This window comes from Enhydra lutris, unplaced genomic scaffold (assembly GCF_002288905.1).
Source record: "Enhydra lutris kenyoni isolate GAN:26980312 unplaced genomic scaffold, ASM228890v2 scaffoldscaffold5, whole genome shotgun sequence".
NCBI lineage: Eukaryota > Metazoa > Chordata > Mammalia > Carnivora > Mustelidae > Enhydra > Enhydra lutris.
In genome coordinates this window covers 7,917,223-7,931,596 of record NW_019154089.1, presented here as the reverse complement: position 1 = coordinate 7,931,596, position 14,374 = coordinate 7,917,223, and the positions used below count along the sequence as shown (strand labels likewise).

The 14,374-nt window shown below is 41.5% G+C and overlaps 1 long non-coding RNA gene across 1 annotated transcript in view; it reads left to right on the top strand.

Annotated features, from left to right (window-relative positions):
* Nucleotides 1-4,987: 4,987 nt before the first annotated feature.
* Nucleotides 4,988-14,374, top strand: part of LOC111140893 — a 44,439-nt gene continuing 35,052 nt past the window's right edge. Inside the window, exon 1 of the long non-coding RNA XR_002640172.1 lies at nt 4,988-6,427. This is a non-coding gene — a long non-coding RNA (uncharacterized LOC111140893). The remainder of the gene's footprint in view (nt 6,428-14,374) is intronic.

Genomic DNA, 14,374 nt, shown 5'->3' with positions numbered 1-14,374 from the left:
GAGACAGCCAGACACCACTCTTTGGGGTTTTAAATGGATTAAATTAGCATGTAAAATCCTTAACCATACTAAATATGTGTTGACAATAATATTGCTATCCCTCCGGGGCTCCCTAAGGCAATTATTAACTCTACAAATAATTAGTCCTTGTTACGTTCTGTTTGGTCCATCAGGGAAATTATAACTACCTTTGGGAGAAATCTTTTTACTCATTCATCCCTTAATGAAAGCCAGAGCCCTCAGGAAAAACTTCATGATGCCCACACCCCCTCCGTTCTCTTTTTAGTCCAAGCAGGCTAATGGTATCGAGGCTTCTTGTAAATTCACCTACTGTCAGCCTCCACACTTGATAGTGAGATGGATATGGTCTGTCTGGGGTCTGTAACTAGTCAAAGACATGTTGTTTGACTTATGAGAGAGGTTAGTGCTCAAATCATAGTCATGATGTGTATCCAAGCCTGATTTAGGAGGATGAACCAATGTTGGACTTGAACATAACCTGCCATCTCACAGGGATTCACTCAGACCGGATGATGGGGACTGCTATCTTCATGACAGGGCTATCCTCTGCCAGCCTCTCAAAGGACACCTTGCTCAGGCAGACAAACATCAAAGCAAGAATGCCTTTGGGAGTACTGGCTTCTTTTCCCCACAGAGAGACAGATTTCCTTCTGTGTTGCCAAATAGCTAAGTGTTTTCCTTTAGGAACACTTATGAGAGACTACTCCTTTTCCCAGGAAACCAAGGCCACCCAAAGCAAAATTACTTATCTTTGTTCAAGAACAATTGTTCACTCATTTTCTATTTGTTTACTTTTTCCCTCCTGCTTAAGAAAGTTATAGGATATTTTTGCTATTGGTAGGTTGTATTTTTCTAGAGTCTGTTTTAGTTTTGAGTTCTAAACTGAGGTTTGGAGGTTGTCCATGGAACAAACACTTCAAAAGAAGACCAGACCCTAGCTCACACAGAGGACATAGTTGATAGTTTAGTAGCAAAGCACAAACATAACTTATGAGTGGGGAAGTGGACATGAGATTCTCTGCCCACCTGACACCTCACCCAAGATGGACAGAATCAAAGCCCCACAAAATGTGATCCTTTCCCAAAACTCTCCAGTTCAAAGAAGGGCAGCATTGTGTTAGTTCAGGTCCTCTTGGAGCATATGCCAAGATGGAATTAAACACACAAGAACTTTGGGGCACCTGGGTGGCTCAGTGGGTTAAGCCTCTGCCGTTGGCTCAGGTCGTGATCTCGGGGTCCTGGGATGGAGCCCGGCATCGGGCTCTCTGATCGGTGGGGAGCCTGCTTCCCCCTCCCCCTCTGCCTGCCTCTCTGTCTACTTGTGATCTTTCTGTCTGTGTCAAATAAATAAATAAAATCTTTTTAAAAAACCACACACACACAAGAACTTTTCGAGGAAAATGCTCATGAGGGGTAAAGGGGAGAAGGAATGAGAATAGGCAGAGAGAGACTCAGATCATGACACAGGTCTGTTCCCTCTGGAAAGGGACAGTGAAGGGAAAACAACTGGGCAGGAAGAGCTTCAGTCTGCAGATTACTTCTGAGAAATTATTGACCACACTGATGGGAAGCTGCACAGCACCGATCGCCTGTTAGAGGAGTCCCAGCTTGGGCAGAAATGGCCTGGCTCTTGTATCACCACTGAGTTCATTCATTGTCTGAGAGCAGCTAGAGAGTGTGTAGCCTGGTATGTGTGCTGCAACAAATCAAAAGGGGAGGCAGCTAGTGGCTCTCAGCTCTGTTCTTTGTAGAAGTTTCTCTTGAAGAGTGATGTGAGTAGCTACATGTCCACCACAATCATTCATTCAATTATGCAACCTGCCTGATATTTTCTCCTTTAAGACCCAGTCCACGGGCAAGATGCTAACCATTTCACCTCCTAAATATCTCTCACATCTGTCTGTTTCTATCTCCTCCACCACTACCACCATCATCTTGTTCCCAGCTGATGACCATCTTTCCATCTATTCACCATACAGCATGTAGAGCAGACTTTTTATCTTAAAAAGAATTTTTTATAAGATTTTGTTTTTAAGTAATCTCTACACCTGACATGGGGCTCAAACTTATCACCCTCAGATCAAGAGTTGCAGGTTCTACTGACTGAGCCAGCCACATGCCCCAGAACCATCTTTTTAAAACATAATCAGATCAGTTTAAACAACATCAGAGCTCATAGGATAAGGATCTAGGTCCTCAGTATGACATTCAAGGCCCTGCCTATTATGACTTTTGCCTTACTCTCCAGCCTCCTGAGGACTTGGGCTGTCCTTACTCTCTCTGCTCCATTGACCCTTTGAGCATCAGTTAGATAATAGTTCAAATCTAGCCTCCTTCGTTACCCAAATGCTCCAAGTTCTTTGCTGCCTCAGGACCCTTGCACATATTGTTCCCTCTACCAATTATCTTTTCTCCAATCCCATTCCCCTTTACCCAGTTAACTAATCCTCATTCCTTAGCTACCAATTCAAATATCATTTCTTGAGGGAAGCCTTCTCCGACCCTCACACAAGTTTGAATCCTTTGTAATTTTGTCTTATAGTAAATTAAATGCAGTCTGTAGCATTTAGGATGGTATTCTGTATTTGATTAATTATCCGATTGACTACTTCACTATAACGTGTGTTTCCTGATGGTAGAGACTATTTTTTTGTCCATTTTTGTTCACTATGGCATCTCCAATATTAGCAGAGTGGCTGCATTTTGTAGTTGCAACAAAACATTTGTTGAATAAAGGAAGCATCTAAAAGAATTATTTGGTATTTTTTCCTTTTTATTTGAGTCACATTCCAAGTGTTTTCTAACCAGTGAATTTTATTTCTTTCTATTTATATTGTTCTCCAGTGGCATGATCTCCCCGCACATCTACTCCCACCATTCACCCATGGTAAAATCTGTGAGGGCTGGCCTTGGACTTGGGATTTTTCAAGGCTTCCTTGATGAGCACTGCAGGCCTGGATAAAGTGCATGTTGTGGCACAAGATTTTATTCTAGAGCTAGAACGTCAGGGAGTCAGGAAGATAGGAAGGAGAAAAAAGTGAGTTGCCTCCAAAGAGCTGGGATACAAAGTTGCTCTTTGAAAGTTAAATTAGAAAGCAGACCAATCAGAGCAAAGATATACAACATGCCTCCTTTAAGAGCAATAAGGACTCCAGGATCTACAAGGCCTAACAGTAATGTTACTCACTATGGCCTTGCTCTATCTAAAAAAGAAATGTGTTCATCTAAGGAGGGACAGCCCTGGTACATTAATAAGGAGAACAGAGAGTGTCCACTGGGCACTGCACACCCATCCTGCCCCCAGGAGAAGGGCTGGCCAGGATAGCAGGAATGAGTGGCCCATCCTCCCATCAGCTTGTGTGACCCCTGGTGTGGAGAAAGATGCACCAAGCTCCCCAGGGCTGATTTCAGTCACATAATTTACCCTTCTGATTTTGGCTTTGAGCTCACCAAGCCACCTTCTGACAAGTAGGTTCCAAATTGTTTAGGAAGAGAGTGCACTCATCAGCTAACCTCAAGAGTCTTTTGGTCCTGACCGTTTTGCTTCTAACAGAAATGGTTAAGCTCCAGGCCTTCAATGAACCCTGACTCTACCACTTACATACTGTACATACTAACCTTGGGAATTCCCTTCATCTTTTTTAACCCGCTGAAAAAAAGATCACAACATACCACATGATTAAATTAAAGAATTAAAGAATTAAAGAAAGCAATGCATAAGCAATGTCCACAATAGCCAAACTATGGAAAGAACCTAGATGTTCATCAACAGATGAATGGATAAAGAAGATGTGGTATACACACACACACACACACACACACACACACACACACACACAATGGAATACTATGCAGCCATCAAAAGAAGTGAAATCTTGCCATTTGTGATGGCGTGGATGGAACTAGAGGGTATTTTGCTGAGCGAAATAAGTCAATCAGAGAAAGACAATTATCACAAGATCTCCCTGATATGAGGAAGTTGAGAGGTAATATGGGGAAGCTGGGGGGTAGGCAAGGAATAAATGAAACAAGATGGGATTGGGAGGGAGACAAACCATAAGAGACTCTAATCTCACAAAACAAAACATGACAGTTGCCAGGGGGTGGGGGGTAGGGAGAGGGTGGTTGGGTTATGGACATTGGGGAAGGTATGTGCTATGGTGAGTGCTGTGAAGTGTGTAAACCTGGCAATTCACAGACCTGTACCCCTGGGGCTAATAATACATTATATGTTAATAAAAAAAATTTTTTTTTAAAGAAAGCAATGCATGTGCTGTACTTAGTATAGAGTTTAGCAAATCGTGAATGAAATCACTAAGTTCGCCTTCTGATTTTATACAATGTGGATTTTTAATCAACACTGCAACATTGAAAACATGGAATTTTGGGTCCCACAAGATCAAAGACCAAATCTAGACCGTGGAAAATCACCAAGATGATAGACTACAGGTGAGTCTTTCACCTCCTGGCACCTCTCCTGTCACATGGGTTAACATCTATAAAAGGTAACCAGGACATGGCTTTAAAATCTTGCATCTCTACCTCTCTTTTCTTAACCCTCATCTCCCACACATACTTTTTATGCAGAAACAGATTTTCAGATTTACCTCTACTTCACTCTCATGGAATTAAGAATGATTGTCCTATCACAAGGAAGAGCTCCAAGGATTCCCTTGATTTTTTTTTTTTTTTTTTTTTTTTTTTTTTACTTTTTCCTTCATGCTACAGACCAAAAGCGTCATCTCCTGGAGGGGGAAACACAGGCTCTTGTTTTTCTAAGGTCACCATTTGGCCTGCCCCACTTCCCCACATGCTCTTGAGAGAAATACTGCAATTACACTTAGAAAGCCACAACACCAGTCACAGATCAAGGCTTCCATCATGCAGGGAACATGCCTGAATTTCAAACAGGCAAACCAAGGTGACTCTGCCAGATTAGACAGTTAATTTTGTTTTTCTGTTCCAGTTATTAGACTGTTCCATGACAAAAATGAACAAACACACACATGGTAAATTTGGTTTGGAGTACGGAGTCTTATCAATGTTTTCCAAGTAGAAACGCTTACTTACAAAAGTATTTTCAGATCTCAGTGACTGATGCTGGAAAGAGCTGTAGGGAGTTTCCTCAAACTTCAGTTGTAGCAGCACTCTACTTTAACAGAACTGGTCAATCCAGTGGCATAATTATAGGGGATAATTTTCAGGTGAGGTGTGAGGTGCCTTCCAAAAAGACTATAGAGTCTCTTCAGTCCTTCGGAGTCACGATAACACAGTCTAAACTCTGAAAACTATTTTATTGTCATGGAAATCTTCAATTTTATCAGCTGACATTAGAGAATGTCTATCAGGCATCCAGAAAAACAATGACTCGGTTGTTACCCTCAAAGAACCCACCGACAGCCTAGCAGAAAATGCCAACTATGTTCTCCCTCATATCGTTTCATTGAATTCCTACAACCTTGAGGTAAGTATGGTTACCATCACGTCCCACCAGGAAAGAAACTAAGGCTAAGGGATTCCACCCCAAATCACACAGCCAATAAATAACAGGCCACCAAACCCGTGGGTATTGATGGGCACCAGTTAGAGTAGGGAGTCCAAATCCTAAGCATGCTGTTCAGTTTTTCCTATCAAATGACGAGTCCCCCATTTCACGGGTACCATTGACTTCTATATCTCCTTGGACCCAGGATGAAGAGCCTGGCACCTCCTGGTCACAACCAGGCTGTTCGAAGCCTCGGCGCCACCAGCTCGGCAGAGAGTCCAGTGCGCATGCCTGGGCCTGGGGGACCGGCCGAGCCCTGAGGGTCTGAGAACGAAACCTGCCCGAGGTGCCTCAGCGCCCCAACCCAGGACCCCTCAGAGACTCGCTCCCGGCCGCCCAGGCCAGACCCGTCTCCTGAGGGCAGAAACCCACGAAGCGCGGCCATCAGCCCCGAGGCCCAAGCAGGCGCTGACTGAGGGGCGGCAGGGGAAGCGGTCCTCATGGGCCGAGCGAGACTCGGTGGGCCGCGGGGCCGAACGAAGGCGCGCTGCGGGGCCTCTCCCCTTGCTGCCGGGCTGCCCGCCTTCCTGCCCGGGACGGGCCCGCCGAGGCGTGCGCAGCGGGCCCGCTTGCGACCCCTCGGAGGCATGGGGCTCCGTCCCGCCAGCCGCCCGCGTGCAGGCCTGAGGCCCGAGCCCCTGCCTCTGGCTGCCAGCCCGCGCTCGGCGTTCACCGCGCTCGGCCGGGGCCCGCCTCTAAGCCGTTTTCGCTTTCGCTTTCCTGCCGCCGTCGTTGAGGAAAATGAAAGTGACCGTGGCGGTGGCCCGGACTCGCGCAGCAGCTCGTCGGAGCGAGGGGCGCAGAGAGCGGCGGCAGTCGGCGTGGAGCCGCGAGCTGGGGCCGCTGCCCGCACCAGACTAGGTAAGCGCGGCCCCTCCGCGGCCGCCTCGCGGGCTCCGCCTTGCGGACCAGGCGGGCGAGACGCCAGGAGGAGCTGTGACGCGGGACGGGCCGGGCGGGTGGGCTCATGCCGCAGGGCTGGGGGCGCTGAGCCGCGCCACCGCAGGGGCCTGTGTGGCTCGGGTCCGCCAGGCCTGACTCCAAGGCTGGGGGAGCGCAGACTAGTGTGCCAAGGGTCTGGCAGCCTGGGGCCGAGGTCGCACAGCGGCACGGCAGGCCGTGAACGGTTCCCATCACACGTTTCCTTTTTGGACAACGCCACGGGTCCCCTACCTCCGCCGGCTTTCCGTAACAATCCAAGTGGGAGTAAAATGCTGAGCAGAGTGCCTCCCCTGAGCTCAGCAGGGAGGAACTCATCATTTGCCCCTGCTTACCGTTCAGACTCCTCTTCCTTCCCCATTTGGCTCCACTCCTCGTGTAGTTTGCCTCTCTGCATTTTACAGATAGGGTGCACTTGGGTGCCCCTGGGGTGCCTTCCAAGCGTTCGCTGAGCTGGCAAGCTTGCAGCTCGCCACTCTTGGCCATGGGCATGGACATCAGCTAGTCCAGGATGTCGCCCCTTCCCCCAGGCCCTGCCCATGAGAAGACAGGGGCTTTACTCCGCAGAGACTCCAACACCAGCCCCCCTTCCGGGCTGGCGAAAATGGTCAGGGATGGGAACTCTCAGGGACCGAGTTCTTCCCAGACCAGGAAACTTCCTGTCTGCTGCATCTGTCAGCAGAAGGGTGAAAGAGAAGTGCTCTGGTCTTTGCCGTTCATCACATATACACTAACTTCATCGTGGTATGGAGAACTGCGCTCCACCTCAGGGCTGTGGAAACGACCCCTGGCAAGGAACAAAAAATTCTATCTATACCTCTACCTCTACCCCTACCCCTACCCCTACATATACTGTATCTATGTATCTACACATACAAGTTGCCCACGTGGCCAGTTGTGTGAGATGAGCATACAGGGTAGAAGGCACTAAGTGTTGAAAGTAAAGGGCCTAAATTTGCAGGCACCTGACTTATATTTGAGTGATGACACGGTTTGTAGCCAATACCAAGAACCCCCTTTCAGTCAACTTTTGTCTCAATAAAAATGAATTCAGCCTAATCACATGGATCTGATCATATGGCCCATTACTGAAACAAAACTCCAATGATCTGAACTTTGAAAATAGCCATTTGAATTTGACAAAAGATGACATAAGATCTTAATTTTTAAAACACGGAATCCCTCCTCTGTCCTGCTTCAGGGCTATGTTGAGTATTCATTGCTTTTAGAAAATGACTTTCTCATGAGCCAGAAAATCGGAGTCTTGATTCAATGAGCTATTCCCTTTCTGCTAAATTCCCTGATGTCCTCTTTTCTCTTCCTCCTGTTAACTAAATTTGAACCGTTGTGGATGGTTCTCTCCTTTTGCTCCCCTAGCTTCATCTGCAGGGGTAAGAGGTGGTGTGCTGGAGATACCATGCCTGGCATTTATACCACCCTGTGTTCTTGCTTCCATGTTCCAGAAAATGGAATTACTCAGCAGAAGACCAAGCAAGCCCCTGTCTTTCCCCCTACCTTCTTTTCTCCATAGCTTTGTGATCCATTGAGTTAGCCACCAGCATGTGATGGACCTTCTTATATTTTTCACTAAAAAGTAATGCGTGGGGGGCACCTGGGTAGCTCAGTGGGTTAAAGCCTCTGCCTTCGGCTCAGGTCATGGTCCCAGTGTCCTGGGATCGAGCCCCACATCGGGCTCTGTGCTCTGCAGGGAGCCTGCTTCCACCTCTCTCTCTATCTGTCTGCCTCTCTGCCTGCCTACTTGTGATCTCTGTCTGTCAAATAAATAAATAAAATCTTTGAAAAAAAAAAAAGTAATGTGTGGGATTTTGTGTGCTTTCCTAAGTATCTAAGGTCTGCCAAATTTGATTGCTCATGCACCTTAGTTCATGACACACTAATCCTTGCTCTATCTAGAGTCTCTCATGTACTTTACTTTGTTATTTCCTCCCTTTATACTCCAGTTCTCTGTCAGTAACCTCCTCCCCGAGCACACAGGAACAGACAGCCCTGCGGGTGTATTTGTTTGTTCTTCTAAACTCCCTTTCATTATATTTTCTTAGAATATGTGTCATCTTTGAAACCTATGTCATGTTTTGCTTTTGTTGCACTTACCTAAATAAATATTTTTAGGCTAGAGGTGCCTGGGTGGCTCAGTCAGTTAAGGGTCGGTTAAATGTCCGACTTTGGCTTAGGTCATGATCTCAGGGTCCTTGGTTGGAGTCTCCGTGCTCAGCGGGGAGTCTGCTTCTCCCTCTCCCTCTGCCTGCCACTCCCCTTGCTCATGCTCTGTCTCTCAAAATAAATAAAATCTTAAAAAAATAAAAATAAAAATAGCGACACCTGAGTAGCTCAGTCAGTTAAGGGTCTGCTGCTCAGGTCTGGGATCAAGCCCCTAGTTGGGCTCCCTGCTCAGCGGGGAGTCTGCTTCTCTCTCTCTACCTCTGGCCCTAATCCCACTTGTGCTCTCTCACACTCTCTCTCAAATAAACAAATAAAATCTTTTAAAAATGCTTTCATATATAAATCTCTTACTATTTCTTTTCCCCCCTACATTATGTTTTTGAGTCAAACCGTATTGCTATATGTAAATCTGATTCATTCCTCCTGGTTGTTACAGAATTTCATGTGGAAAGTATACACCGCAAGTACTTAATCAGCCTCCCGGGGATAGACGTGAGGTGGCCTGTGACTCCTTGCTTGCATGAACAATGCTGCACCAAAGATCCTTTATGGTGTCTTCCTGTGTCTTGTGCAAGATTTTTTTTTTTTTTTTGAGACAGATATGAGATTGCTGGTTCTAGAATACTTGTGGGATGTCTTTGACTAAAAACTGCTACTTTGTGCTGTAGAATGGCTTCATCAGTTTCCTCCCACCAGGAGTGCTTCAAGGGTCCCTTTTCCAACATCTGCTGGCACTTACTCTTAGCTCACTTAGGAATTTCTATCTTAACTGGTAGGTTAAAGCAGTATCCATTTCTGTTTTAACTGAGCATCTCGTCATATTGTTTTGCCATTGGTAAACTGCTTACCCATCTATCCATCTAATCTGCCCCTCTTTTCTTTCAGATTTCTGATATTTTTCTCTATAGGGTTTGCATTTTGTTCCTTATTGGCATCCTTATAAGTTAAAATGTTAGTTCTCTGTCAGATGTGGATCTTTTCAGTCTTCCCCTAATCTTGTCGCCCATCTGTTAACTTCATTTATGGTCTCCTTTTTATTATTACTAATAACTTTATTATTAAAGTAAGTAAATATAACTAAATTCAATAAATACAATAAAAGCAAATAAAAACAACAAAATTTATATATCATAAAATTCACTTATATTTTAAATTATACAATTCAGTGGTTTGTAGTCTCTTTACAGAGTGTGTAACTGTCACTGTAATCTAATTTTAGATTTTTTTTTTTATTCTGTTGGCAGTCACTCTCCACTTTTCCTTCAATATGCCCCTCCCCAGCCCCAGGCAAGCACTAAGCTACTTCCTGTCTCTTTGCATTTGCCTGCTTCTGGACATCTCATACAAATGGGATGATTCAGTATGTGTTTGTTGTGCCTGGCTTCTTTCATTTAGCATAGTGTTTTGTAGGTTTATCCACATTATAGCATATATCAGTAGTTTGTTCCTTGTTAATGCCCAATAATATTCAATCACGTGGGTATACTGCATTTTGTTTATCCGTTCATCAGTCAATGCACATTTAGGTTGTTTCTACTTTTGGGCTCCTGTGAATAATGCTTCTGTGAACATTCATGTACAATTTTTGTGTGAACATATATTTTCATTTATCTGGGATATATACCTAGAAGTGGAATGACTAGATCATATGGTATCCTGACGTTCAAACTTTTGAGGAACACCCAAACTTTTTTCCAAAGCAGCTGTGACATTTTCTGGTCTTACTGGCAGTGCGTGATGGTTCCATTTTCTTCAAGTCCTCATTACCACTTGTCCCTCATTTGAGTTAGAGCTGTCCTATCCTAGTGGGTATGAAGTTGTAGTACATGGTGGTTTTAATTTGCACTTCCCTGATGGTTAATGATGTTGAATGTATTTTCATGCACTTATTAGCCATTCGTGCCTCTTCTCTAAAGAAATGTCTATTCAGAACTATTTAAAATTGTTATTTTTCTTTTATTATTAAATTGTAATGGTTCTTTATATATTCTTGATACAGTCCTTTTATCAGATATATGAGTTGCAAATAGTTTCCCCTTTTCTGTGACTTGTCTTTTCACTTTCTTGTTGGTGTTCTTTGAGGCAAAAAAATTTTCAGTTTTGTTGATGTCCAGCTGGTCAATCTTCTGTCTTACCTTCTTTGTTTTTGGTGTCATGTCTAACAAATCCTTGCCTAACTCAAGGTTATGAAGAGTCATTCTTATGTTTTCATCTAAGAGCTTTATAGTTTACACTAAGTCTATGGTCTACTTTTTTTAAAAACATAAATCTTTAAATTTTGTGTAGTCGTAGCCATCATTTTTCTCCTTTTAGCTTATGCTATTTACATCTCATTTAAGAAATCCTTACCTACCTGAAGATTGTAAATTTTTTTCTATATTTTCTCCTACTAATTTTATAGTTTCTTCTTCTACTTTTACATCTTTAATCCTATTAGATTTTGTTTTTATTATGGCTTTGTAATATGTCTTAATATCTACCTTTTTTTAACTTTTTCTTTTCTTTTCATGGGCTTGTTCTTTCATAAACATTTTAAAATTTGTAAAGTTCACAGTAGTCTTTCTGAGGTTTTATTGGAAATTAATTGAAATCATTGGTTGATCTGGGAAGAAATTATACCTTTTATTGTCAAGTCATCTCACCCATGAATATGGTTTCTTCTCTCCATTTATTCATATTTTCTCTTAGATGTACTTTAATAGAGTTTTTCAAATTTTCTGCACAGGTCTCTTGCATTTTTTATTAAGATAATTCCTAGCTTCAATAGTATTACTAATATAAGTGGTTTCTTATTTTGTCACATTGTTGCTGGTTACACTGTTACATATCCCCTCTCCCTCTCTCTCTCTTTCTCTCTCTCTGATTGGTTACTGTTAGTGTGGAGAAATGCAATCAGTTGTTTTTAGATTGATTTCATTTCTAACTACCTTTCTGAACTCATATTAATTCTAATGGTTTTTCTGTGGATTTTCTTGAGAGTTCTATACGAAATAATTATACCAGTTGCAAACACTGAGGTTTGTCTCTTTCCTTCCAATTTTATACTTTGTTTTACTTTTTATTATTTCTTATAGTGGCTACTTTTTCTATAATTGTATTACATGGTGGTGGGACTAGCTGCATCCTTGTCTTGTTCCATTCCTTAAAGAGAATACAGTTTTCTTTTAAGTATGATGTTACCTATAGGTTTGTAGATGATAGTCTTTGTTAAGGAAAGGAAATCCTTTTCCTTAGGATCTGAGATACTAAGAAACATAGATAAAATTCATATAATACTTCCTAATGAAAGAATTGTATAACAAAGTTTATCATATGTGGTGGCTAAACCAATTATAATCAAGCTTTGAAGAAAAGACAGTGGTGGTGAAGACAGGGGCTTGGTCTCTTAATTCTCCTTCTTTAAGACCTAGGTTTTGTGATTTTTTATTTTTGTTTTTAACATGAATTAGTATTGAATTTTGTCAAATGCCCTCTATGTACCTGGTGAGATGATTATCTATTTCCCCAGCCCAATTTTCCATGTATTATTAGGGTATATAATCTTAGAGGTTGTAACAGTCCCAACATTTCAGTGGCTTACACCAGGAATGCTATTTATTTATCACTCATGACACAGTCCAGGGTTGTTGGTGAGATAGTGGACTCTCCTTTACTTAGTTGTTCAGGAACCCAGGCTCTTTCTTGCCAGTTGCTTTCCCATCTCCTTGGACCTAGGTCCTTCATTGGGTCCTCTATGATGGCCAGAGATGACACAGATCACTGCTCCTCATATTCCATTGGCAAGGACTAGTCACATTATCCCACCTATTGTAAGGTGGCTGGAAGTTTTGTAGGTTTTTTTCTTTTTTTCCTTTTTAAAAAAATTTTATTTATTTATTTGAGAGACAGAGTGATTGAGAGAGAGCATGAGTGGGGGAAAGGAGCAGAGGGAGAGGGAGAAGCAGACTCCCACTGAGCAGGGAGCCCAATTCGGGGCTTGATCCCTGGACTTCGGGATCATGACCTGAGCAGAAGGTAGACACCCAACCCCATGGTGGGTGGAAAGTTTAATGGCATTCACAGGAGGAAAAGGACAGCAGAGAGGTGGTCATCAATAGTAACTTCTTCTATAATCCATTAACGTAGTGAATTACCTTGAGAAGTTTGCTGACTTTGAATCATTTTTTGTTACTTTATCATGACATACTCTTAATACTTTTCTAGATTTGATTAGGTATTATTTTATTTAGGTGTTTGGCATTCATGTTTATAAGTTTAACTGGCCTGTATTTTTCTTTTTTTGGACAGTCCATATTCCAAATTTCAAAATTATAGTAACTTTAGGTTGGGCAATGTTTCCTCTCTTTTTTATTTTCTAAAGTAACGCATTTAAGTAAAAATTATGTGTTCCTTGGAAGTTAGTGGAATGCTCTTGTAAAACCTTCTGGACTTGAGACTTTGTGGGGAAGAAGTGTTTTAAATTACTTCAGTTTCTTAAATGGCTATTCATGTTTGCTATCATTTTTGTGACATTTTGTGGCAATTTTGGCAAATTTTCTAGAAATTTACTGATTTCAAAATGTATTGTGTGTCTTCAAAATGTGTTGTCATATAGATATTTATAGTTATACAGAATAATATAGAATATTTATAAAATAGAATACTATATAATATAATAGTATATATAATATTCTATATTATAGTTATATAGACTAATATAGAATAATAGAATAAAATTATTAAGATTTTTTATTATTCTTTTATAAGTTTTTAAATGTTGGCTATATTTGTCATTTCCTCTTTTTTTTCTTTAGTCTTTTACATCTTCTGTCAATTATTCTTGTTTAGTCTCCCTGTGTTTAAAGAAATACTTTGATTGTGATGAGCACTGAGTAATGATGTATAGAATAGTTGAATCACTATATTGTATACCTGAAACTAATATAACAGTGTTTGTTAACTGTACTGGAATTTAAAAACTTAAAATGAAATAAAATAAACTTAATTTTTAAATAAATCAAAATTTAAAAAACTCAAATACTTTGGGTTTTGTTAATCACCTTTATTTATTATCCTCTATATCTTTTATTTCAGTGATTCTGCCCTTATATTTATTATTTCATTTCTTCTTGTTTCTTTGGTTACACGCTAGTTGTAAAAGTTTCAAACAATGTAGACACTAGTAAAGTGAGTTAGGAAAGCCCACTCCTGTCTTTTATAATCTCACTATAAGCAACCACTCTTACCAAATTGGTGTTTTTCTGGATGCTTTTCTCTGCTTATACATTTGTCTACAATTCTTCTAAACTATGTAAGTTGTGGGTCTGTTTTTCTGGTGTACACACACACACACACACACACATCCATTAAAATGACGTATCATAATTTATTTATCGTATTATATTTATAAATAAATATAATTTATTTATGGGCAAATAGGTTGAAAGTCTTGGTTTTTTAATAGTGGAATTTAATTGATTCGTATTTATTTTGATCACTAATAAGTGTGGCCTTATTTCTGCCACCTTGTTTTGCCAAATATTGATCATGAGTTTTTCCTTTTCTTTTTTCCTTATGATTTCTTCTGTATTAATCAAAGTGTCTATCTCCATTCCTTCCTTCCTTCTTTTTATTTGGTGACGTGGAATTCTGTATCTTACAAGGAGCCCTCTTTAATTTCTTAAGCACAGATAAACTTATGTTTTCCTA